This window comes from Chrysemys picta, chromosome 9 (genome assembly GCF_011386835.1).
Source record: "Chrysemys picta bellii isolate R12L10 chromosome 9, ASM1138683v2, whole genome shotgun sequence".
Classification (NCBI taxonomy): Eukaryota; Metazoa; Chordata; order Testudines; family Emydidae; genus Chrysemys; species Chrysemys picta.
In genome coordinates this window covers 65,334,860-65,360,641 of record NC_088799.1, presented here as the reverse complement: position 1 = coordinate 65,360,641, position 25,782 = coordinate 65,334,860, and the positions used below count along the sequence as shown (strand labels likewise).

Sequence of the window (25,782 nt, the reverse complement as noted above, 5' to 3'; positions counted from 1 at the left end):
GCATCAGCTTTGGGATCTTAGCTCCTCAACATAATTCATTAGGGATCTGAATGTAAACTTCACGCGGATTAAATCTGAAGAGCATATCAAACGAACGGAGAGAGGGAGAGGAGGAAAGCCGCGCCACAGGAGGGATCGCAGAATGAGTTGCCAAAATTTTGGGAGATAAACGAGATGAGATTTAATACAGATAGAACGTGAAGTAATATAGCTGGGGAGACGTAATCAACGCAGAGACAGGAGTAGAGTCTGCAGTCTGGTATGTGGTAATGCAGAAACAAGACCTGGGGGTCAGAGCAGATAATAAATTGGATATGAATTTACATGGCAAAGTCATCTCGCAAAAGACTCAAATGTCATCGTAGGGCGTGTATATGGAGGGAGCACTTACAAACAAAAGGAGGTGTAACAAAGGCACTTCACGCTGAGTGGGAAGGCCACTCAGAGTGCTGCAGGCAAATTCACAGTCCCTTGTTTGTCACAAGAGCCAGCTAGCACAACCAAAGCTGACTACAGCTGTAGATGGCGCTGCTAAAAGGGAATTTCGGTTTTCTATACCAATTATACTGTGTGCAGATTGCTATCCCATGCACCTAAGTCACACATCCCAAGGCTGGGTTGCACTTTGTTTCTTTCATGGCAGGTTATGAGCCCCTGAGGAGCTCTTGTTACATTGAACCTGACAGTTTGTCTGGGCCGGGCAATAGTGAGAAACTAGAATGATTTATAACCAAAACAGACTCAGCATCCCCCAAGTTAATTAGCATCAAACCCACGAGACGCTCACAGAGCAGCAGAGACGGAGCTGCTCATCCTTGTCCCTTTGTCTCTGCTCACGGGCAGCATGCTGACGATTCGAGCTGAGTGACAAATTGATTTTTCATTTCATTGGCTGAACCAATAAATCCAGAAAAACAAAAATTGGACTTTCGGAGCGAAATGGATTTTGTTGTTGTTGTTCTCACCAAAACAAAAAACTGAGATAAATTCGGGTCAAACCATTCTGACATTTCTGAAATATTTCCATCCCCCCCTTTGTTTTTACTGAAACTATTCACGGAATTCAACCCAAATTTGCAATTAGTTTTAGTGCCCAGAAAAATCTTTTTTTTTTTTGATAAATTTACTATTTGGCAAAAAAAAACATTTTTTTTAATCGCCCAGTTCTGTTGATGGTCCACAACAAATAGCCTCTCCTCAGCCCTTTGTCAGTGAAAACATTCCCGTGGCTCAGCTACCCATGTGTGCATATTTCGCTAGCTCTCTGCGGTGCATCCGAATAGCCAGAAACCAGCCGTTGCACACATGAAGATGTCAGTCTCTGCTGGAGCAGCACGAAGCCTCCACGCCGAGCGAGTCCAGATGCTGGATGGAAGGCAGCTGGCAAAATGCAGTCACATACTGAGACAGCTCTGTCCTGAAGAGCTTGCATTCTAAATAGACAAAGGGCAGGGAAGGGAAACTGAGGCACGGAGAAGGGAAGTAATTTGCCCAAGGTCATCCAGCTGCTCAGTGGCAGAGCTGGGATTAGAACCCAGATATCTTGATTCCCAGTCCCGTGCCCTATCCATTGGGCCAATCTGGAAAAACCTCAGAACTGCTTGCTTTGGTGCTCTTTCAGACTGCATGAATAGCATTAAACGCATATTCTGAATGAAAGCGTCAAGTGCTGACATAGGGCAAATAGCTCCCTAGCGCTCATTTCTACTGAACGCCATTAGGAAGGGTGAGGAATCCTACCAGCAGTAGAGCTGTGGTTCAGAGAGGGATTAGATTATGCCTCCTTTGGACACCCCCTCCTATTCTTGCCCCTGCATCAAAGACAGCATGAGCCATCAGAATATTGTGTGCTAATGTGTACTTTTTCAGGACTGGAACAATTACCACAAAATACATATTATGCAAATACCTTGGTTACCAAAACGATGCTGGCTGCATGAAGAATAGCAAAGATAAGAGCAGTTTGAAAAAAAAAATCAATTTAGCCAAATGCTACATTACATTTCTTCCACGCACTAAGAGACAGATAGTCCCATCTTGGCCAGCTGGCCTTAAAGTGGATAAAAAACAAGCATCTGAAATAACAGAGGAGATAGAGGACAATGCTTTGCATTTATTCAGCACTTTTCATCAGAAGATCTCAGAGCACTGTGAGGATAAGGGACATTCCTATTTTCGGGATTGGGAAAGGAGGCACAGAAAGACGAGTGACTGGCCCAAGGTCACCCAGCAATACCCAGCCCCTTCCCTTCTGCCCAAGCCACTGCCCCTCCTCCTCCCCCCTTCTGCCCCTCCCTTCCCTGCTGGAGCCCAGAGCACCCCCACTGTGGGTGCTGGCCCCCTTGCCCCAGCCTCGGGCTACCTGAGCATCCCCAGCCCCAGAGCGCTGGGCGGGCCCAGCCCAACCCGTGCACCGGAGTGCTGGGCAGACAGCCTGGCCACAGCGCCCCCAGCCCTGGGCCTTGTGAGCACTGGTCCCAGCCACCCCAAATCAGCCCCAGACCAGGCCTGGAAGCAGGAACTGGAAGCAGGCAGGAGAGGGCCTGGAGGCGGAGCATGGGTGGGGCCACAATGGGCTGTTTGAGGAGGTTCAGCCTCCCCTGGCCTATGATACCTGCCGCCCATGCTCCCTGGACTCCTAGCTCTGCACTGTAACCATAAGGTCATGCTGCCTCCCCATTCACAAATAGAACCTATGAGTGGGACTGGGCGCGATCTGAAACAACTCATGTCAGGTTTATAGGGAAGAGAAGGGCCTTTTGTTATCTTGAGAGAGGCAAAACAAAGAGTAATGGATCAGAACAAAAAATACAGATTAAACACATTTCTGAACAGTGATACATTTAGGACAGCAATGGACTATGCTACCTAGTGGAGACAGTTGAGTTAGCAGCATTCAAAAATAGGTTAGATAAAAATCACAGGGGGATTAGCGTACTGGAGAATGATGCTCTGTTGCAGTCAATGGGAATGGATGGCTCTGTCCGTCTTTTCCAGCATTGCTGCCTCCCATTCCACATACACACAATGAATTGTGTGTATCTCCCTGTGCTGTTTTTCACATATCTATTGTAGTTTCATTGACAGAGTAGCAGCTAGCAGATTACTAGAAGTTCAATCATACCCCAAACCAAACCTCCTAGCCTCTCCCTCACTCCTAGCACCTCCCCAGCTTTCTCCAAGTGCCATTGAAAGCCATTTCAGTCCAATTCAAAGATCATTTTTCATGACAAGCTATACAAGTGTTGTCAGAATATAAGGAAAAGTCAGGAGGTGGGTAGGACACCCCCTCCCAGAATAGGGTTACACAGTCTTTTGGATTTGACCCTCTTTGTGCATTTGCCATTCCTGTTCATTTGGGGTCCAGTGGCAAGCTGCGACCTGGTGCAATGCCTTTTCTGCCAGGGACAGGCACAATCTTGAAGACTTGTGGAACCAAATATGGCTTTGTGTGTAATAGCAATGTAGTAAACAGACCGTCTCAGATACTACAGTGATGAGTGTGGTATAAGAACTTGAATAGAGTAGTGTAGGTCGGACCTGACATTAGTAACTTACCTCACTTCTTAGTGGGCATGATTGGGAAAGTGAATGGAAAGTTAATGTACTGCCATTACAAGCAGTATTCTGGAGTCAGGATGGCTAGCTAAGACCAGCAGGAACATCCTGGTATTAATAGACAAGCCTAAATATAAGAGATGGTAGAGGTCAGATTATCTATGGCCAAAGCATGCTGTACAGAGATTGATTCCTAACAAGTAACCAAGCCAATCATGAAGTGTGTGATGTAACATACAGTCACACAATGTGATGAGTAAATGTATACAAAGGAAGAAGTTTTCTGTATAATTTGGCATTTATGATGTATCCTGCATCCATCTCCTGCGTTTGAGTCTGATCAACTCAGCCTAGCTTTGCCGTGTGCCAGATACATGGACCTGAGTGATGAGACTGGAGTCGAACTGAGTTTTTGGGGAACCGCGTGGGAGAGGTTTTGGGGAAATAGACTAGAGAAGGTGAATGCTCTCCAGAGGGAGAGCATGCCAGAAGTGCCTGGAAATGCTGCCATGATGGGAATGAGCCTGGGCTCAGACAGAGTGTGTATCCTAAAACGGGCTGTTAGAGAAGAGGACTCTGATGACTTGTTCTGGCCCGGCCTGATCACCAGAGCCTCCTAGTGCACACAGGAAGCCTGGACTGAGAGAAGCCCTTCAGCGATATCAGTTAAGTGCTAGCTGCACAGAACCTTGAGCACTGTAATTTAACGTAGAGACCTTGGGTGTGAGCAGCAATCCCCTCATTACGTTAGTGCAGCCAGGCTGTGGAAAGCCAGACTCCTTAGTGATTTTAAACTCCAAGCCCCAGGAGGCTTGGTCCCTAGCTCCGTGATACCTTACCTGCCTTGTCACCATTACTCACCAGACACAAACGTCCCTCTCGTGACATTTATCCTCCCTGGCAAGGGGAGATGGGATCATTCATGCCACAGTAAATGTCAGCAGACCTCGGCCACTGTCTGCTATTTCCTCTCCCAGAGGAATGAAAGTGCAGTAAATAAATCAGCATGCTCTTCATATTATCCAGACGTCACCCACCATACTAACATCTATCCACGTAAGCTAGAACAGCACCACAGGCCTTGTCATAACAGCTGGACTAAATGGCTCTGATGGGCCAGTATCCGGCTGCTGGCAGCAGTCATCGGCAGACGTGTCGGGGGAAGGTGCAAAGCCTCCATAATGAACTATTTTACACTCCAGTGAGACAGATGGGCATCACCCCCATTTTATAGATGGAGAAACTGAATCACACAAAGATCAAGTGCCTTGCCCAAGATTTCACAGGAAATCAGTGGCAGATCCAGGCACAGAACCCAGCTGGTCTGACTTCCAGTCATCACACCTGTTAAACCGCAAGACGGGCTGTCCCACTCCACATCTCGCGGGGATCAGTCTCCTCCCCCATCTCATCAGACATGCCCCTCAAGCCTCTTTCCAGCACAGTCTGTTTACAAACAAACACTCATGTGGCCGATAAGCAGGATTCTGGCATCACACGCGTATGCAGACATACACCACTCCAGTTCGTGCTCACAGGCTCGCAGTCGCTTTAGAAAAATGTAAAAGCAAATCAAATCAAATGGAGATCATCATTCAAGAAGAAATTGAAAATTTAGTGGAGCCTTTTCCAAATGATACCCTTGCTGCAGAAAATGAAAGTGGAAAGTGCCTAGCAGAAGAGCAAATAACTACAAATTTGCCTGCTCAACCCGTGGCAGCAGCTGCATTCACAAAACCCCAGCTTATAAGCATCCTAATGTTATTTCCAAAATAAAATTATCACCTAAATTACAAGACAGCTCTGCTGCTACAGAATCATCTCAGTGCTCAATCCCCAATGGGTTAGACAAGGGAGTTGCTTTCACTTGTTACTGCTTGCAGCTTTCCCCAGCCTGGTCACTTAAACAAAGAGATTGTCAGGTGATGCTGTCTAAGAAGAAAACAAAAGAGCACTAACAAAACATAATAGGAATGTGTGTGTGTTTGTGCGGGTCTGTATATATATAGAGAGATAAATCTATAGACACAGATATAAACATACACACTCCACCAATGCTGCCCACTTTGAATGCTCACTTCTTCTTTTCTCTCGCAAGCATATTTGGGCTTTACCCCAGATCATCGCATACACATGGGGAAAAGCAACCAGTCAAAAATCCATAAAGCCACCTCTTTACCCCCCTTCAAAAAAACTCACCTCTGCCATAACGCATACAGAGAGCTGCCATCGCATACTAACTGGGCAGTTGGTAACTTGTGATTATTGCCTAAGAACTGTGTCCATCTGATTATTTTTACTACTTCCCCTCCTCCACCCCTCACCCTGTCTGTGTGTTTGTTTCCTCCACCTATTATGCTTTGTCTTTTAGACGGCAAGCTCCCAAGGGCAGGGACGGCCGTTTGCTGTATGTTTGTACAGCATCTAGCACAACGGGGCCCGGAGCTGTTTGGCCTCTTGGCACCACTGTAATATAACTGCTCAACACCCCCACCCACACCCATCTGTAATAGCTGCATTTGTTCAGTTGAAACCTGGAGGTGCAGCCCAGAGCTTGGGCTAATGCAGGAGAAGTAGACAGTGAAATTCAAAGATAAAGAAGAAGTGGAAATGACTGGACCTCTTCCACCTTCCAAGCTGAATGAGTTGCATTAAGTCACCAGAGAGCCTCAACAGGGACTGTTTCTTTGGCTTTGTAGAGTCCTTTCACTGCTAACGGCTGTTATTAACACCGGTTCAGATCTCGTTTAACTGCCCTGTGTGCTTGCTGCTGAGAGTGCCTTTGTAAAAGTCTCATTGAGAGATGCTGCAGTATGCAGTAATATCCTTCCTCGCCACTGAGAGTTTTCAAACGGCCTTAAAATTAATTCAAAATGAGACAGTCTTAGAGTCCAAAGGAGCACTGGGGCTTTGCTCACACAGCCCCTCCGAGCTTTGTGAGTTCTGCAATCAGCGGGGCTCTGAACAGGAAGGAACACGTACCCATAGCCCTGCAAGGCACACGGCATACTCTGGGCCAGATAATCCTCTGGTGTAAGTGGGTGCAAATCCACTGACTTCCACAGACGCCTGCTTACACAGAGTTGCGTTTAGCCCTAAGCTGGTGTTTTGAGTCTCCTGGCTGTGTTAATGGATCTCTGGATGCGCTCAGGTCAGAGCTGCAGAGGTGCTGAGCACCCACAGCTTCTAGAACTTTCAACTGGAATTTGGGTCTTTGTCGCAGCTGAAAATCAGCTCCTTGAGCTCCAAGATCATCCCTCCTCCCTGGTGCCAGCTCACAGCAAGGACCCCAAGCACACGTTTGGATGCAGAAGTCTCACTTGTTACCAGGCTGCCCTGGTCAGTGAGCCACATGGCTCTCTCTCTCTCTCAGGAATTCCTCCGGATCGCTCACATGGTGCTGACATGGTACGTTGTCCCAACAGCATGTCCAGGTGTACTAAGCCTCCTGTTTGGGGATGGAAGGAGACAGATTTTCCATGCGCTTTCCAGGAATTCTGTTTCAGCTAATTCCTTTGGTTTATGGAGGATGGGTGGGGCAAGGTGCCTATTATTGGCTATTTGGATCCCAGAGCCTCTCTTCCCCGAGGTGGGACCTCCCATGTCCTAGTAAAATCACATCTGTCCCATGGAAAGCTGGATGGGGCTCCCTCCACCTCGCTGATTGTCAGAACATTTAAAGCAGACTAACAGACACTCACAGCCTCAGGGGTGCAAGAGGCCAGACCCAGGGAATTACACCCAGACCTACACTCATCACAGGGACGAGTTCATTGAATACCACGACAGATCCCACCCTCCCCCGTGTTCCTGACCAAGACTCCGGCACAGCTGAAGCAAAATCAGCCCCAGCAGGATCCATTCCAGGCTGGTGTGACAGGAGACCTGCTGCCTGTTGGAACAGGGCACGGGGAATTGTTAGTTAAAGTGCTAGGGAGCTGCCCAAGCAGCTGAGAAGTGTTCAGAAAGCCAATGGCTCTTTACATTAATGCTGATCCCTAGTCCTCAGTTAGGCTCTTGGCTCTCCAAGGCAGTTATGCTGATTGATCTGGGGAGGTGGGGGGGGGGGAATGTTTACGTGAGGAGCAGGGACACTGCACACCACATACAGCACATCGCAGCCTTGTGAGCTCGCATCCCGCTAGTGGATCACAACTGTTGTGGGAAGTGACGATGGTCTACCCCCCTGGGGCCTAACATGCCTTCTGCGAGGTGCCGACACGTGGGTGTTGAGGTCACTCAGCTCCCAGCAGAATCTGCTCCCTAGATATGAAGCACTGTCTAGTGGTTAAAGCACCCACCTAGGAGTTGGCAAAGGTGGGGTCTATTCCTGGCTCTGTGGCCTTGGGTAAGTCTGCCTCACCCTACCTTCTGCCAATGGGGAAAACTCTGCTCACCACCTTTTGGCAGCAGCTTGGAGATCAAAAGCTCTCATAGTGCTCTACTGTATTGCACTTCCCCTCCATTATTCACACTCAGCAATTTGCTCCTGTCTGTGAATGAGAACAGGGTATTGCCTCTCTGTACTGTGCTATCTTCACAACCTGCATCCTCTCTGGAGTGGGTACGGGTTTGTCACCCTAAAGAAGCTCATCATCCCTCAAACCTCCCCTGCAATAACTACCAGGTAAACATGCTGCAGCCCGTACTTTCTGCTGCCCTGAGCAGCAGCCAGCTCTCACAGTATGGTGCAGTCAGCCCTGCCTCTGTGGTGCCTAATTTGGACAGTGAGATGGCCCTAGGGTTTTTGCTGCCTTTATGCAAATGGTAAACTCCTCTCCATGCACAGTTCCTAGTCACTCCTACACCAAATAGCCACTAAACATTCTACTGCCCCGGCTCAGGACAGCACAGGGCCAGCCCTGGTAAGAAATGGTTTTTCCACTTGGATTCGGTAGCATGAGTGTGACTGGAGAATGGCCAAGCTGAAAGGGGGACAAATCAGATTGTGTGTCTCTCATCTGCCATCTTCCCCAGCAAGAGCGGACCTGACACCATCAGCCCATAAGTTTCATACAAGGATATGTCTTAACAGACTGAACATGGGCCAGAGAGCCAGGGATGCCTGGGTTCTAATCTGGTCACTTCTGCTGATTTGCTGTACGAACTTGGGTCACTCTCATTCAAACTCCCTGGGCCTCAGTTTCCCTATCTGTAAAATGGGGATAATGGTATCTAACTCCCCCCTGCCAGGAGAAGGAGGTTTGTAAAGTTAATGAGTGGTGGCTGGGCAGTGACAGTGCCTTAATGGGTGGTCTCCTGCATTTTAATGGAACGCCTTCTCCCTGAACGCCAGGCTGATGAAGACTGTATCAGGGACTCTGCCAGGCTGTTTAGTCAGTATATAGTTATTCAGTGCACTTCACAGGGTGGCCTCCCCATCTCTAATTCCCCTTCACCCAGGCCCCTCCAAGAACTCCCTCAGTCTCCACTGACCTTCCCAGAGCAATCCTTTAACCAGCCCTTCACACCTTCTCCTCCAGCTGGAAACATAGTTGATCAAAACAGAACTCAACAGTCCCAAACCCACACAGAGTTTTTCAGCTCATTGCCCCTCCTCTAACTCTCGCTTGCAGCTTTTACCTTGCTAGGGCTTTGCAAGAGCCAAACTTGCTCCTTCTCCCAGTCACAGCTCCATATGCTCTCCTCCTGCCTCTGACCTACCCCCTTCTCCGGAGCCTTTTCATACTGGAGTTACCTGATTCCCCCCAGTGGGGCTCATCTTGCAATCAGGGCTGGCTTAGACCAGGCTCTCCAGGCCCTGGGCAAGCCAGCCTGTTACACACAGGGACTGCTGATGTGCCATCCCCTCCTGCAGAGAGCCCCATTGTCTCCCATCAGTCCCACTTCCCCACACTCCCGCTGGCCCCTGCAGAGCTCCACTCCCTCCATGTTGCCCGATAGAGCCAGCTGCGTTTGTCCCCTGTGCTGCACCAGACAGCAGCGCCAGGAGCTGAGGGTGGTGCTCTAAAGGGAGGCAGGGCACTGAACAGGAGAGAAGAGGATGAGGGAATCCATCTCTGCGCCCCCTTTCCTTTAATGCTCCTTGGGAGGGGGCTTCACCCTTCCGGGAATCCCAGTCTGATGGACCTAGAACCCCTCTACAAACCACAGGGAATTGGTCAAAGGAAGAAGCTAGAGAGCAGGGCTCATAACCCCACTCTTGCGGCACTTCAGCTGCAAGCCTCGTGCCCTCCCACCACAACAAAAGGGGTGGAGAGGGGGAGAGTTGAAACACAAGCTGTCAGACACACGAACTTGCAGCTTTGCTACAAAGGCAGCTGCTTCCTGTGGAAGGATGGATCTTCCAGAAGACGGAGCTGGGCATTTCCCTTCTCTGGCGATGATCAATTCGGTTATGGTGAAGAAGGGCAATCCCCGGGTTGGAATTTGAATGGGCTATTGCAGACATGTCCTAACCTGAAACCTTGTGTGTGAAAAGTTGGTAGGTCGTGAAGGCCTCAAGGGAGGCAAAAAACGTAAGATTGTTAAGGTCAAACTCATGCATTCCTTCTGCGAATGTTAGTAAAGATTTTCTGAAAAAACTTATATGAAAAATTCAATCAGCCTCTGATGATTTATTGGGCCAAATTTGGAGACTGAATTCAATCATTAAAATATAAGATTTCAGTTGTGCTTTACACGCATTTCTCAATGCAGCCTTCACTGTGCGGTCGTTTACAGACACATCCATAATGCTTTATGAATAATAAGGTATTTCTTCCAATTTATGGCTTACTGTAAAATGCTGCTGCAATTTTGGAGGCATGGATGACAAAAAGCATGTCCTGATGTAGGAACAACTCTGTAAGTGTATTTAGCCCTTTGCTGGGATTTCTCGGTACACTTTGTTTTTTATATATAAACTTATGCTGGAGAGCATAAGTCTTGTAAAACCAAACAGCACTGTATATCTGTTTCCAGCCTAGCCCTGCATGTGTCCCATTATCAGCTGGCTCATTCCCATTTCACCTGTATGAGCCCACCCATCACAAGCACTTCTTGTGCGATGTTCCTGGATCCTGCAGTCATACTTGGCGCTGCAGAAGAATGGCTTTCAACCTTTCCAGACTACTGTACCCTTTCCAGGAGTCTATTTTGTCTTGCGTACCCCAAGTTTCACATCACTTAAAAACTACTTGCTTACAAAATCACACATAAAAATACAAAAATGTGTCACATCACACTAGTACTGAAAAATTGCTTACTTTCTCATTTTTACCATAGAATTATAAATCAGTTGGAATATAAATATTGTACTTACATTTCAGTGTATAGAACAGTACAAACAAGTCATTGTCTGTATGAAATTTTAGTTTGTACTGACTTCGCTAGTGCATTATATGTAGCCTGTTGTAAAACTAGACAAATAGCTAGATGTGCTGATGTACCCCTGGAAGACCTCTGCGTACCCCCAGAGGTATATGTGTGCCCCTGGTTGAGAACCATTGCTGTAAAATACACAAAATAAAGAAGGAAGGCGTCTGCCCCAATCTTTTCTCTGTTTATCTATCCATCCATCATATTCCTAAGGTCTTGTGCAAGGTCACTGCCCTGAGATGCAATGCCTTGACACAATGTTGTTGAGAAGGCATTCCTCCTGTTTGATCATATAGAATGGTGGCAAATGGCATAAACACCAGCCAGGCTGGCTGGCGTGAGTATTTGACACAGTCCTCCCAAAGCTGTCCTTAGCAAAATGCTACAGTGCAGGAATCAAGCAGAGAAATAGACCCTGTCCACGCAGTCAATGTTAAACTTGCACAGCTCACTGAGAGTCAGAGCTCCTAATACAGAGACTCTTGTGGACACGGTAGAAGAGCAGCTGACGCAGTCAGGAAGGGAAACAGAAGAGCAGGACAAATTGATCAATTGGTTCCGCAGAGCAGTGATCAAGGTGAATAAAGGTAATATGCACTCTGAGAGCTAGGTTTGAACAGCAAGTTAACATGCAGAACCTGCCCTAAAACGGGAACAGCTTAGCTACTAGGAAACAGATACCCACAAAGGAATTCCATCATCCTGGGGATGGGATGTCAGGAGAAAGATAACACAGTGCTCTGCCCCTGGAAGGGCCAGAGGAGCTGGAGCCAGCCGGCCCTGTACAATTATCAGACCCAACTGAGAAGGGGTCAGGTGATCCCTATAAAGGACCAAGAGAGCTCATTCCAGCTGTACGCGGTGAAGCGGGGGATTACAGGGAAGGGTGTGTCATTCTAGAGCTGGAAGGTTGGATTCCCAGCTCAAGGAGACAGATCCAAGATAGCTTGAACTGAGCTAGCGTGCTAAAAACAGAGTGTAACCGCCGTGGCACTACCAGTGGGAGGGGCTCAGCCGCCCCAAGAACGACCCTGGCTGAGGTATGTACTCGGGCTGCTACTGCCTCCCACTGCTGTGCCAACTCTGCTAATTCCAGCAATCAGAGTTAGCACAGGTGCACCTCCTCCGGCTGGAAAGCACACCTCCAGCTCTAGTTTACTTGTACCTGGAGGGGGCAGAGCTTCTCTGAGCTCTGGGCAGCGGAACTGCTGGGCTCTGCTGCTTTGCCTATGTATCGTGAAAGAGTCTAAGTGTGTGGCTACACTGGAGCTGGGACTCCCAGCTGGAGGGGACATAGCAAGCTAAAAACAGAAGTGTAGCCACGGCAGGAGGAGAGGTGGGAGAGGCTAGGCACCCCCAGTATGAACCCATCCAAGACCACAGGTGCATGCTCAGGGCTGCTAATCCCTCACACCCCAGGCACCGCTGTGGCCTCACTTCTGTTTTCAATGCGCTAATTCCATCAGAGCGAGCGTGGATCTTCCTCAAGCTGGAAATTACACCTCCAGCTCTCATGCAGACAAACCCCCAGGTGTGATATTAGTCCTCCCTCCGTCCTGACACGCCCAGGGAATCACCAGTGCCTACGGTCCCTGGTGGCCTCAGACAGTGCTAGGCAAGAATGACTAAGTGCAGATCAATGTATCTAACACAAATCAAGGCAAGGAAACCTGCCCTGGGGAACTCACATTTGCCAGGTACCTAGCTAAGAGGACAACATTACTGTCAATCAACAGGATCTGTTAGAATGGGAAATGATGGATCTTTGCTCCTCCCAGCAAAACAGAGTTAAACAATCAAACAAAAATGTCCCTAGTGCTGGGATGCAAAGCCAGCAGAGATTCATCTAGAGAGAGATCAGAGGGCCAAATGGAGTATTTAATTCAGGAATCCTGAAACGAAGGATTCTGAACAGAGTAGGATGTGCCAATGCTGGTAGAATGAAACTTACATTATCCTCCCTAATGTTTCTCTGCTACAGAGTGTTTTTTTCATGTAGTTGAATTAGAAATCTGACTGATATGAATATGTAACAACACTTGCTTTATTAATAGCATCTGCATTATCAGTTAGTTCCCTGCTATTGGCAGGGGATCTGGGAAAACGTTTGGCTTGAACGCTAGAGAGAAATTAATCCATAAAAGCAGAAGCAGTGGGTTCATTTCATTTCTTTTCCTGGCGTCCTGGCCGGGATAACAGAAATACAATGGTCACTCATAGATTGCAAAAGTACTTTCTGTCCATCTGCAGCAGGCTTTAGAACTGCCTCAACCTTTGAATAGTCCAAGCATGCCACATAACCATCTGGAAGCAGATTCACAGCAAGTCCCATAAAGGGAATGGGGGACATGCCCCTCCTTGAGGAAGAGCTTTTTATACTGGTTTAACATCCACAAATTGAAACCCTGTGAGATAGCAACATTAGGCAGCACTACGCACATCTTAGTGACATGGGATGTAAACTCCCTTTTGTGTTTTGTTTTCTTCATTCCTCCTCCCTCCTGGCACCCTGGCCTTAAACAAAGATGAGATGACAAAGGAGATTGGACTGGACATGTTTTTTGTGTGCTATTTTAGCTGTAAATTATGCTAGCTTCATAAAAATACAACAACATTATTTTGTTAACGTCAAGTGGGTAAGGGTGGAATGGACGATCACTACTTCTGGAAGTTACTGTCTGAAGTAACACCTAGAGACCCTGTCCAAGCCAGGCATAGAATCCAGGCCCCCTGAGTCCCAGCCCAGTGACCTATCCACTAGGCAACACTGCCTCGCCAAAGCCTCTCTTCTGATAGTCTAGCTCCCATAACTGGACAAAGGTCAGCTATCCAGGCTGATTTCATTAGCTTTATCAGCAGCCTTGGGTACCACTGATCACACAGTGCTACTGATCCATTTGTGAGACCCTACAGGCAAGGGAGGAGACTGTTCTTGGGAAGACTTAGGGGGGTGGTGAATATGGTTACCTGCTAAGCCATCCCAGGGGCTCATTCGTGCTGGTGGTGTAGGGCTCCATTCTGCCACCCTTCCTGTTCAACATATAGGTGAAGCCTTGGATGAAACTGAGACACCTTTGGGCTGCAACGCGTTCAGTATGTGGACGCCACCTCCGTGCTATGTCTCCTTTTCCAGGTGGTGCAGCCTCTTTGCTTTCCCAGGGCCTGACTGGGAATTTATGTGGAGGACAGCAAGCTGCTCAAACTCAGCACGAAGAAGACAGAGTGGGTTGCAAAGGGGGAAATCATTTGAGGAATAGAGAAAGATCCTGAGAACTCCAGGTATAGATACAAGTTCCCCTTGCAAAGATGGACACAAACGAAGGCTCATCGGAAGCCCTGCCCACTCTTGGATTCCCAGGTAGCAGCAGTTGCTCAAGGCTTTTTAACCCATCTGTAGCAAGCTAAAAGGTTTCCTTGAGGATGCAGCCCTCACCACAATCAGCTGCACTTTTGTCACTTTCAGGCTGGCCGGCTGCAGTGATGGGTGAAACTTTGTTCTGGGCTGAGTTAAAATGTCATTGGAAGTGGGTGTGAATACACCTACCAATTAACTGCCAGGGTAAGCTCATGAGAAGTCCCCCTATTGAAGACAAGAAGGGGTTGTGAATCCATCCAGGCGTTTGGACAGATTGGGAGAGAGGCTTTGCTGAATACTGTTTGTGTTTTATGTGTGTGTGAAGGAAGGCATTGCACATTGAAACTGAGACCAGACAGATACAGAGAGAGGCAGAAAGCCCAGCAGTAGCCTGTGAGCACAGTGCGAGCCTGGGATAAGCTAGAGAGAGAGCTTTAGGCTGTAGCTGGCTAAAAGGGCTTAGATCTGGAAACAAAGAAATTGCTCTTTTTGTTCTTGGCTCCTCCTGTGTGTGGAGAAGCAGGATTTGGTACATTTCTCTAAATAAACAAGATTGCGTTAAAAAAAGTCCAGACTATCAATTTCTACCTCCAACTGGAACGTCCCCAGGGCTCCAAACTTTGACTAGCTTCTTTGGTAAACAAGGGGCAACAATATCCTTGGGGCTACTTGTGAAGACCAAAGCGTCCCACCGGCTTCAATCTGCTATAGCTACTGGATTGGTATGAGAACGTTAAATTGCCCAGCACAATTCCAGGTGCTGATGCTCATATATGAAGCCCGACTTGGTTTGGGAGATGGCTGCCTTCAGCACTGCCTCTCTCCCTGTGCATCATTACATTGGCCTCACAGTGGCTAAAGCACTTTTGCTGACATCCCTAGATGGGGGCTGGGGAGACAGTATTTTTAGTGGAGGGTCCCTAGCTCCAGAACCCACGTATCTTGCCTTTCTGAGTGCAAGAAACACCTCCTTCATCAGACACTGGCTTGTCTATAGACTGTCACAGGTGTGTGTATGAGTGATTGAGCCAGAACTGCTGGACTATCCAGAGTAAGGGATTATCTCCATGTGATGTTGCATATAATCTGGATAATGTGCCCAGACGCTACTGAGATGGGAACATTACAAACACACTCAGACAAATCACATCATTAGCTGAGAAGAGTAAACTGGTGCCTGACTCTACGCATGCATGATTCCACCTCTAGTGTGAGGCAGGACTCGCCGGAGGTTGCTGCCGCAACTGCGGGCATTGCACTGCTCCTGGGAGTTGAAGAAAGTCACTGGAGCAGAAACTGCCTTAAAGATTGGGGTCTTCCATCTACGTTCACTGGCTTGTACCATGAAATCTCAAGGCAGGGAGTGCAACTAACTCGCACTCCGGGGCTTTTGGTAATTTCCCTCTGCTATTCATGGAGAATTCATTATTCAATGACAGACCTGCTGCGCTAGATACCATATGTGCAATTTCAGGAAGCAGGGACTTGCAATTTCAGGCAAGTCATACTGCAGGGACTTAAAGGGACAACAGAGAAAGCTGAACTCAAGTGAAGCCCCCCACATTTCCCCCCCAAAGCTGCCCATGACTCTGCATTGGACAGGATGCCACATGCCCATCTCCCCCTACTTTAAACTAAAAGAGGGCAATGTCTCATTCAGACCCCAGCCAACCCCTTTGTTTCCTATACACAGTGGCAAGAGGTGTGGTGTTATGAAGTGCACACCACAGTAAAAGGCAGGGCAGGGCCTTTCAGTGCAATGCAGGGTGAGGGCAGTTCGGGGCCAGGCAGGGCAATGCAGTGTGATTACAGTGTAATGAGGCGCAGTAGAGCACACACCAGCCTTGGAGATTGCAGCACAGCTCGGGAGAGAGCAGTTCAAGTGTCAGACAGTGCAGTATAAAGTGAGGTGCAGTAGAGGGTGCAGACCAGTACATTGCACAAACGTTGCTGTGCAGCAAGAGTGAATTATAATGCAGGGCTGTGCGAGGCAAGTTGTGCTGCAGAGACAGGTATTACCATGCAGTGGGGATGGAACACAGTACAACACAGTGCAGTACACAGGACACATTCAGAGTGAAAAGTTTGGTAAAGAAGAACCTTGACTTGGTTTTTAATCCTATCCTGAGCACCACCCTACTATGGCTGGGCTCCACTGACCCAGAGCCTTTCCCGATAAAGAGGTTTCAAGCTCAGCACTGCTTCACATCAGGCCTGGTGGCACTGCCTAAGGGTATGGGGATAGCTCAGCCTCCAGCACTATTCAAGTTCTTGGCCTCTCTGCCGATACTGCGCCAGTTGTCATAATGGTTTGAGATGCAGACCCCATCCCATGGGAACCGGACTGAGGTCACCAAACTCCTTTCCCGGAGGCCACTGAACTGCCTGTTAGGAAATGTGAGCTCTCAGGTGGGAACCCCATAAAGATTTACATGGTGGTGACCTCAAAAACACCATTTACAGAGCAGCAGGAACAGAAATACCAGTTATTTGAGAATACGCACTCAACCGAGAGCCCCTCGCACCAAACCTCCACAACACCTTCCCTCTCTGGGACCTCCCCTCGACTGGTATTACCCAAACAACTGCCCTGCTGGAGCAGACTGGAGCTGGTATCCCTAAAAATGCCCTGGAACCACTGCAGGCAATTGGCCTCTTCAGATGGTGCAACAGACGGACTGGTAGCCCTACTTCCAAGAGAGGGTAGGGAAGGGCAGTGGGAAGCTGGGTACTGCTGGAACAGTCTGACAGTTCCCAGGGTTAGCACAGTTACCAAAATACCCTGTGCACAGCCCCCCTGAGCCTCTGAACAACTGGACCATTCCTCTCTGGAGAAGTTTTAGTACCAAGAAACCCACCCTGAACGTATCAGTATCCTCGGCCACCACAGACTTGTGCAAGGCATATGCAGCTATAAAATGGGAGGCCTTTCGTTTATATGCATTCATTTATTTTAGTTTTGAAGGACTCTCCCCATGTGCAAAGACAGCTGCTGTTTTGTTCACAGAGTTGATGCACCTTGTTAGAACACACATACACGGCTGTCTTTCGTGGGGACTTTAACTCGGATCTTTCTTGTTGTTTTCCTTATTCTACAAGAAGAGCCATTTCAGACCACAATGACGCCTTGCTCTTTTCATGGAGAAATACCACCATGAGCACCCTACACAGTAACATCAGCTCAGTCTCCCTTGCTTACAGCCTGGCAAAGCCTCACATTTCTCCCTGCCTCTTTGGCTGATGGGTATCATGGTCACACCTGTGGGAATATATGGAGAATGAGGAGGGCACCGCAGGGCTCCTTTGATGGGTCTACCACAAGGCCTGCTCAGAAAGATCAAAGTGACGGCTAATAAAGATTCCTTCGTTCCACTCAAGATGCCCATCCCACATGTTAACATACTCCCAGCCTTGCTGTCAACTTTCCAGATGAAGGCTCCATGCCAGGCCAGCTGCTCCTCTAGGGGACACTGATGGCAGCAGCAAGATTTGTGGTAGGACACACAATTCATTAACCAGCCCAACCAGCGCTGTAGACAAACACTTCCATAGCGAGCTAAGAAGGTGCTTTGCCTATATCGCTGACCCACTCCCCTCCATCTCTCCCCACTAGCATGGTGAGCTTCTCCGAAAATGTGAGCATGGGGGTGCAAGAGAGGCTAACACAGCAGGTGCAGGTGGCTCCTGTATAAGCAGCAAATCTGAATGCTGACAGCCAAGCAGTAATCAGGCCCTGTTAAGGTGCCACCCTGGAGAAGGCCCAGTGCACAAGGAAGGAAAGGCCAAATTTGGCCACGGTGTCACACACAGAGACCACCACTCTCACTCAAAGAGGGAGTGCTGGCTCTGCCGGGCTGATGCCCCCTGGGCACCAGATGTGGCTCCCCAGCTGCAGGGGGTAGGTCGGGCACAACACGTTCTGTGCCTTTAATGGCACAGGGCTCACCAGCTTGTCTGCACCCGTACATATCTATCAATATGAAACCAGGCTTCCCAGGCAATCAATAACGCTGTTTAAGTGATAAATCTCACTATTGACTGGCTGCGGAAGCCAGCTTTTGATTAATTTAAAAGAGCGAGCGAGAACGCCAAAGAGCTCAGAGTGTTTTTAACGTCATTGGGCATTAATCCACCCCGCTCGAGATATGCTGTGAAGAGCGGATGTGGACAGACAGGAGCTTCTGTTTCCAAAGCTGGTCGGAACAGATGGTGGAGATGGCTCCACACAAAGCCCTGCAAGATTCCAATGCCCAGAGCCTCCCATTCCCCAGCCTACTAAGGCACCCAAAGTCCTTGTACTGCCCTGCCCTGGTGCACACCCCAGGAACTCTTCCCATCAGGAGCCAGGATGACGGACAAAGAGAGAGGAAGGAAGTGGGGCAAGGACAGAGCAGATGGGGAAGCAAAAATGCAGCCATGCTGGTATGTGCAACAGAGCCACCACTGATGTAAATAAGCCTGGATCCAGCAGAATGACACTGATCTACACCAATTGAGGATCTGGCCCTGTATGTGTGTGAAATCCCTGAAGAATTCTTATTTGCTTAGACTTGAACCTTCATACTGCAGCTGGAATTGATACTCAGGAGCGTGCCAAGCCCCTAAATCTTTTTGGTTTCCACTGCAATTTAGGGCTGGCAAAAGCAGCTGGCTAATTGACATGCTGTGGAGACCGAATTCCCCTGTCCTCAGAACAGCTTCCCCCACACTGCCCTACCACGTGCCGTGACCCTGGCCTACAGGAGCCACCTCTGGGATGAAAGGGGGGCAGCCAGTCCCCGGTAGCTCTCACATGCTCTACTCAGGCTGCCAATGAGGGCGCCAATCATGCCGTTTGGTCTTGTGATGGGGACACCCGTCCACTAAGAACCTGACTGATGCCAACACCACTTTGCATGCACGTTGCCAAAGAGCTGATGGTAACACCTTTTCACCACCCCAACCTGAACTGGATTTGAATGGATGGCCTAGAGGTGTGAAGCATCATGGTAAGTCAGCTCCCCTTCTCTACCTCCCATCTCCCAAACCCCACAGCATTTGTTAAATGGAACTGGGGCAGGAGCAACTATAACAGTTAGAGGACTCCCTCTTCTCCCCTACAGGTGGTGAAGAGGGAGCAGATGACTGTGCACAGTACAGCCAGACTATAGCTTCAATGTGTAACTGGACTACAAATGTGAAGAGCCTTCCCTCAACTCCCAGACCTCTGGTGAGGCAACGATACAACACCCAGTGACGAGGAGCTCCCAGACTTGAGTGCTAGTCTCAGTTCTGTCATGACCGGCTGTGTCACCTTCTAGCTACAAGTTCTTTTCTGGCCCCCAGTGCTACAGTACCAAATGCCGCACAATCTGTAGTGTACTGATCCTCATGGGAAGGCAAGTCAGTGCTATACCCTTATATTACAGATGTGGAAACTAAGGCACAGGAAGATCATGGGTCTTGTCCATGGTCAGACACAGCCCACGACAGAACAGAGAATTGAATCCAGGTCTCCAGAGTCTCAAGCGAGGGTTCTGACCACCTCCTCATCCCTTTGAATCCCTCCTTAAGCCTCATCTCTTTAAGCGACCCCAACTCCCTTCTCTTCCTCAATAATCCGCACCCCAGCCTTGACAAGTCTGCTGCTCTATGCCTTGTCTCATTCAGCCTGTCGGTTCCTCGGGGCAGGGAACAAGTCTCATGTATTTCTGGGAGCACTGTGTATATTTATGGCATTGTATAAATGCTCTATAACAACAGCGTAATCTTGCTGTGTGAGAGCTGGCTTTAACTACAGCTAACTCCCAGGGGGTGGTTGTGAGGCAAGATTAACTAACGCTTCCACTGAAAGCCAGGAGAGTTTGCCATTGATTTCAGCAGCAGGACTGGTGTTTGCAAAGCTCCATGTAAGCACTAGGAGAGCTCTATTCCTCACCAGCCAGGGGTGAAGGAAAAGCAAATGTGGAAAGCATTCCCTTGATCTTGATGCTCCTTTGATTTGCGACTGATTCTGGTGTTAATCTCTCAGGAAACTGGCAGCTAACCCACCAGGCATGCTCCATGCACCCATCATACCCAGAAGGGCTCCTGAGATTGATCCAGAAGGCCTGCCATGGGTACCGGATAAGATAAGGCACCACTCGTATCTGCAGTTTCAGAGTAGCAGCCGTGTTAGTCTGTCCTGGATGGAAGCTGGAGGCATGTAGGTAAGTGTAGCGGTCAGTAGGTTTCCGATATAGGGTGGTATTTACGTATCTGCCTTATCTTTAAATTCCATCCTGCTCTGAGATTTCTCACAGCAGCGGATTTGACCATTTTGCTTCTATGCATTATTCAAAAGGCCCAGCCTGGAACCAGCCCGGCTCACACATGAAGAAGTTTATCAGCACCACAGATTTCTGAGTTAGTACAAAATGTTATCAACAGAGACAGAAAAGCCTCTTTCTCACCTGAGCCAGCTCGGCCTCTTCCACTGCTAATTTAGAAGGTGGCATTCTTCTTCCCCAGCCATTTATCTCTGTCAAGAACCTGCCACCTGCCAGAGCCAGAGATAATCACTAAGCCCTACACTTCTGCTCTGAAACACAGCAGGTCACAGCCTGGATTGGGCCAGATTCAGGCTCCAGGCCTTCATCATTTCCCTTCTCACTCTTCCTTTTCTCCTGTTCAGGATGCACAGGAAGTTGGGCTGAATGTGAGAGCCCTTGCTGGAAACTGGAACTGATGGAGAAGAGGCCTAATTTATTAGTATTATCATCACTTTTCTTATCAGCTGTGAGAGTCCATTACTTTGCCCTCACCTTAGTATTCCCCATTTCTTTGTTAGTGGAAGTGCCGCTGGTGTTTGTGTTTGAGTCTGCTCTGTATGTCCCCCTTGCACAGCTCCCTTTCAATTCAATGTACTTTCTGAACACTTAGACAAACAACTGTCACAGTCTGCCCTTGAAGAAATGACTGAGTTGATACCAGCTCCCTGACTAGGGGGCGCTGTCTGCCTGTTACTCAGGTTCCCAATCTTGGGGACTCTGCTGGGTCACCAACTGCAGTGGTCATAGCACTATCATTCACACTCAATTGGGACATTTTCTTTTTGATGTGACATCCCAATGTCCCGTTGGATTATTCCCAAGAGCGCTACAGGGAGCTACACCAAAGGTTCTGCCGGCTTACAACACGGCAGCATCTGGACCTGATGTCCAAAAGCGCTGAGCACCCAATAATTCATATTCAGGTCGATAGGAGATGCTGAGCGCTCAGCACTTTTGCAAATCAGGCCACTTATTTAGTTCCTTAACACTGGACACAGAAGCACAACTTCAGGCACCCAGTTTTGAATATTTTGGCTCTAATGTGGATAAGGCTTCAGTGATCAGAACCCTCTTTTATCGCCATGTCTCAGCACGTTTAGCTAGCCTGGTGGTGAAAACGGGTCAAAGTGATACAGCCGAATCGACACCAGGGGTCCCAATAGAAGCAACACAAAGATCGCATCAATGAGGGAACATAGGGAACTCGCTGATGAGATTATTAAAACCATAACTACAAAGAGGAGTAATGCAGGGCCAGCCACTGATCTCCTAATTCCTGTGATTTATACAATCTTCGGTTTTATTCATTAGATTCATTGCCTTTTCAAAAAAAAAATATTTCTCTAACCCAGGCTTGGGAGACCAGTGAGGGAGCCCAGGGCTGAAGAAACAGAGAATGAATTTCCACTCACCCTGGGGAAGGGGACGTTGTCAAATGGGCAGTCTGCAGAAAGCAACAGGAAACCAACTTCTCTCCCAGCACTGGCGAATCAAACTCAAGACGTGCAGCAGAGACAGTATGCAAAATCCCGAGTGATCCAAATGCAATGCCTCAGGATAGCGCTTATGCAAGGATCTTGCCTCCAGAGAAACTAAGCTGCAGTCTCTGCAGTGCAATAAACAACTTCCCAATCAAAGATCCTACTCCCTGAGCATCAACAGTCCTCTCTCTCAAGCACACCAATCCCCCTGAGAATCAAACATTGGTCTTTCCAGTGCTAAAGGAGCTGCCAAGCAAAGCTACAGTTCCCTGGGAATCTACACTCAGAAGAAGGCTTTAAGCCATCCCCATAGAAACTGAGCTACCATGGTTGCAGTGCAGTAGGTTTCACAAGATGGTCCCTTGATTATAAATTGCCCCCTCCTCCCACCCTTTCAGTGCACAATGCTGGCACAGCAGACACTAAGGGCCACTGACCAGAGCATTAAATGCACCAGCACTTTACCCTTGCTGTATGGATGCTCCCAAACATTTCAGTTCAAAAGTGGGGAACACTTGCAAAGACAAGCACTGGCCAGTAATGAGCAAGTCTGCGGGGCCCACCTTGGTGTGCCATTTTACAGAGAAGCAGCAGCTGCAAGAGTTAAGTGACACCTGTTTTCCTAGAAAGAGATGGAAATTCGGAGACCATCTGTGTGCATGCACACGTGGGGTCTCGGCATGCAGGCACACAGGAATGCACACACATTTTTGAGAGGTGTGTGCACTTCCCAGCATCGGATGCAATTCGGAACTGTCAGCATGCATGCATAGGGATGCGCATATGTTTATGGTGTGTGCATTTGTATCCATTTCCAAGTTGCTCTGGTGGGGCCCCAGCCTATGTGCTTGCACACCCCACTAGGTGTACACTTCTATTTCAGGGACAGTGGGTTTTTTTGGGGGGGGGGGTCACTGTGTGTAGGAGTGCACATCCACTTCAGGGTGTGGCTTTGGAACCCATCGCACCCTCTCTGCTCCAGCCAATGGGCGGATACGCAGTGCACTCCAGGCACAAAGCGACAGGACACGCAGACATATATGTGTATTCTGGGGCCAGGAGTGTATAGGACTAGGCTGAGCTTTGAGTGTATGTATAGAGCTGTGTATATGCACAGAGGACTTTGTGCACTTGGTGGGGTGGGAGTGTGCAAGTTGGACAGGGGATGCTGTGGGGGGGGGGTTGTGTGGCGAGGGCTGTGTGTGCAAACAGAGGGGGTGGTGTATGTGGATTGAGGGTATAGGGATATACTGTTTCTGTGTGTGCTCCTAGAAGGGGGTTGTGTAGTCTGTCTCCCACACACACACACGATGGTTGTTTGATCATCACAAATCAGGCAAGTCTGCACACCATGGCCATTACTCCTCAGTCACACAGGTCTCCACACAAATACCTCTCCCGCTGCGCGCCCACCCGACAGCCCTGTAATGAAAGCCAGGGCAAACGCGCCGAGGGAAGCGGTTTGAACACAGCCGGCAAAGCCAGCAGCACTGAAGGACTCGGGCTGGCTCCTGCTACAGAACTAGCCTCGGACTCCAAACGAGGGGCCGGGCCGAGCCGGGCACAGCTGCTGGTCGCCCCCAATTCCTCCCGGCCCTCCCCAGACCCGCCGCAGAGCTGCCCTGGAGCCGCTCGCCTTACCTTGGCTGGCGGCTGCCCCTCCCGTCCTTCCTCTCGGTGTTTTCTACTCCTCCCGCCTTCCCCGCCAGCAGCGCGGCCGGCCGGGGCTCAGCGCCGGGCAGCAGCAGGGCTGGGGAGGGAGCGGGCTGCCCCGGGAAGTTTCTGCCGGAGGTGCAGGGGGCTGGGAGCGACGCACGCAGGCTCCTGCCGTCTCCATCTCCGCGCTCCGTTCAGCCCCCTGGCTGCGGCGTGTCCATGCTGCGGCGCAGGGCCAGGCGGCCGGACAGCTCGGAGGGAGGGGCTCGGGGCTCTGCTCTCGGGGCAGGGAAAGCCGCTGCCGCCCGCTACGGGGTTAGACACGCACCGCGGCGGCTGCCCCCTCGGCCCCGATCCACAGCGACTCCGCAGCGAGCACCCCGCCGGCCCCCGACCCGCGCCCCGTGGCTGGAGCCCGGCACATAGCGCCTGGCCGGGGGGCTGCTCCTCTCCTGAGACCCGCGGCTCCACTCCGTGACCTTGGCTGGAGGCGCTGTGCCTCGGGAGCCCTGCGCCGTGCGCCCTCCCCCGAGCGCCGCCCCCAGGCGGGGAGCCGAGGGCAGCAGGGAGAGGGGAAGGGGCCGCACAGCTAGCGGTGCCCGCGGGGGGCGCAGAGCGGATACTAAAGAGCTGCAGGGCCAAGCAAAGCTCCAGCAGCAGCCAGCCAGCCAGCCCAGATCCGGGGCCACCCCTTCCCCCCGCCACACCTCCGCCCTGCGGAGAAAGGGAAGACAGCGGCGGGGAGCTCTTCCCAAAGCACGGGGCTCAGCTCGGGAGCTGCTGGACAGAAGGCTGGTCCCCGTCTGGAGAGGACCCACCTGATTGGGGACTGCATAGTTGAGGTTGGCCCTGCTTTGAGCAGGGGTTTGGACTAGATGACCTCCTGAGGTCTCTTCCAACCCTAATCTTCTGTGTTTCTATTCAGACCCAACTGCACCACATGTGTCCAACAGGCCCTCTCCAATTGCTGGGGTTCCTGCACTCCTGGGCTTGGGTCTCTGCTGCCACCACCATAGAGCTTTGCAATAGGACATTTCACCACCTGTCACCCACGCTCTGGTCCTGGTTCCAAGGCCCAGACCTCAGGAGCGGGGTGCTCACTGAAGGATGGCAGGTGCTCTTTGAAGGCCATGGCAGGAAAACTCTGTCAGCGCAGCTCCACTCTGCACTGAAGGAGCAAATTCTTATTTTGTTCATCACAAGTAATCCCCATGGATGAACTAATGCAGGTCTCCTTCAGCCAGGTCCCGAGACCTTCTAACTCCCTCCTGCCAGCCCCAAGACTTCCTCTTCCAGCCATCCTCACCTGACTGAACGAACACCCCACAGTGCCTCCCAGTAACCAAAAGGGCCTTTGCAGACTCCTCGGATGTGACACCACATCTCAATTCCAGCACGGGTTTCTCGTCCCACACCCACACACATAAAATAACATTAGCAGAGCATGTTACCTAACATTCTCCACACGGCCCCTCGCCCCCTCTGCTCCCTGAGGGTGCTATATGTAAGGGGACTGCTTCCAGGTGACCCCCTCTGCTCCTCTCACCCTGCGGGTTTGGCTTGTTTGCCTTTTTGGGTGCCAGCTCCCCAAGATGCCTGCAGGGCGACCATTTTAATGCTTGCAGTTAAGCAGATGGGCCAATGGTCGACATTTCTTTTCTCATCTTGAGAGAAAAGAAAGGGTTAGTCAGTGTCTGTGCTGCACTGGTGCTCTGCCCCCCTTCCCCCACACACACACCTGCTTGCTCCATGGCAGCATGGCCAGGGAATGCTGCATGTCATGTTGGCATGGCACATCTTTCCTGTGTGTGTGTGCATCAAGCCTTGTACAGAGAGTGCCACGTCAGAGTGGCTTCCCCGTGCCCATGTGTTTTGTGGCATCATTGGCAGGGCCCATCACACAGAGATTCCTATCCTGGCATTGCAATTCTCCGTATTTCATATGACAACCGCCTGGTTAGCATCATGGTTCTTATTGCTACTCTCCATGTATTTCATGGCCACATTGCCAGGGGGAGGTGGCACGGAGCACTGTGCCAGCGTTGCCTTTCTCAGCCCTGGTGCTGGGGGATGTGAGAGGCAGATTGCAAGTTGGACATCTCGGGTCTCTGTTTTCCCTTTT

The 25,782-nt window shown here is 49.9% G+C and overlaps 1 protein-coding gene across 7 annotated transcripts in view; it reads right to left on the bottom strand.

Moving 5' to 3' along the window:
• FRMPD3 (FERM and PDZ domain containing 3) overlaps positions 1-23,787 on the bottom strand; it is a 147,317-nt gene extending 123,530 nt beyond the window's left edge. For 5 of the 7 annotated variants that reach the window (XM_065556440.1, XM_005285677.5, XM_005285680.5 and 2 more), the window contains exon 1: positions 23,646-23,780. The gene's annotated coding sequence lies outside the window, so the exon portion shown is untranslated. Of the gene's footprint in view, positions 1-23,645 lie in introns of all 7 variants that reach the window. The other 2 variants (XM_065556443.1, XM_042861543.2) reach the window with 2 other exon arrangements.
• Between the last annotated feature and the right edge of the window lie 1,995 nt (positions 23,788-25,782).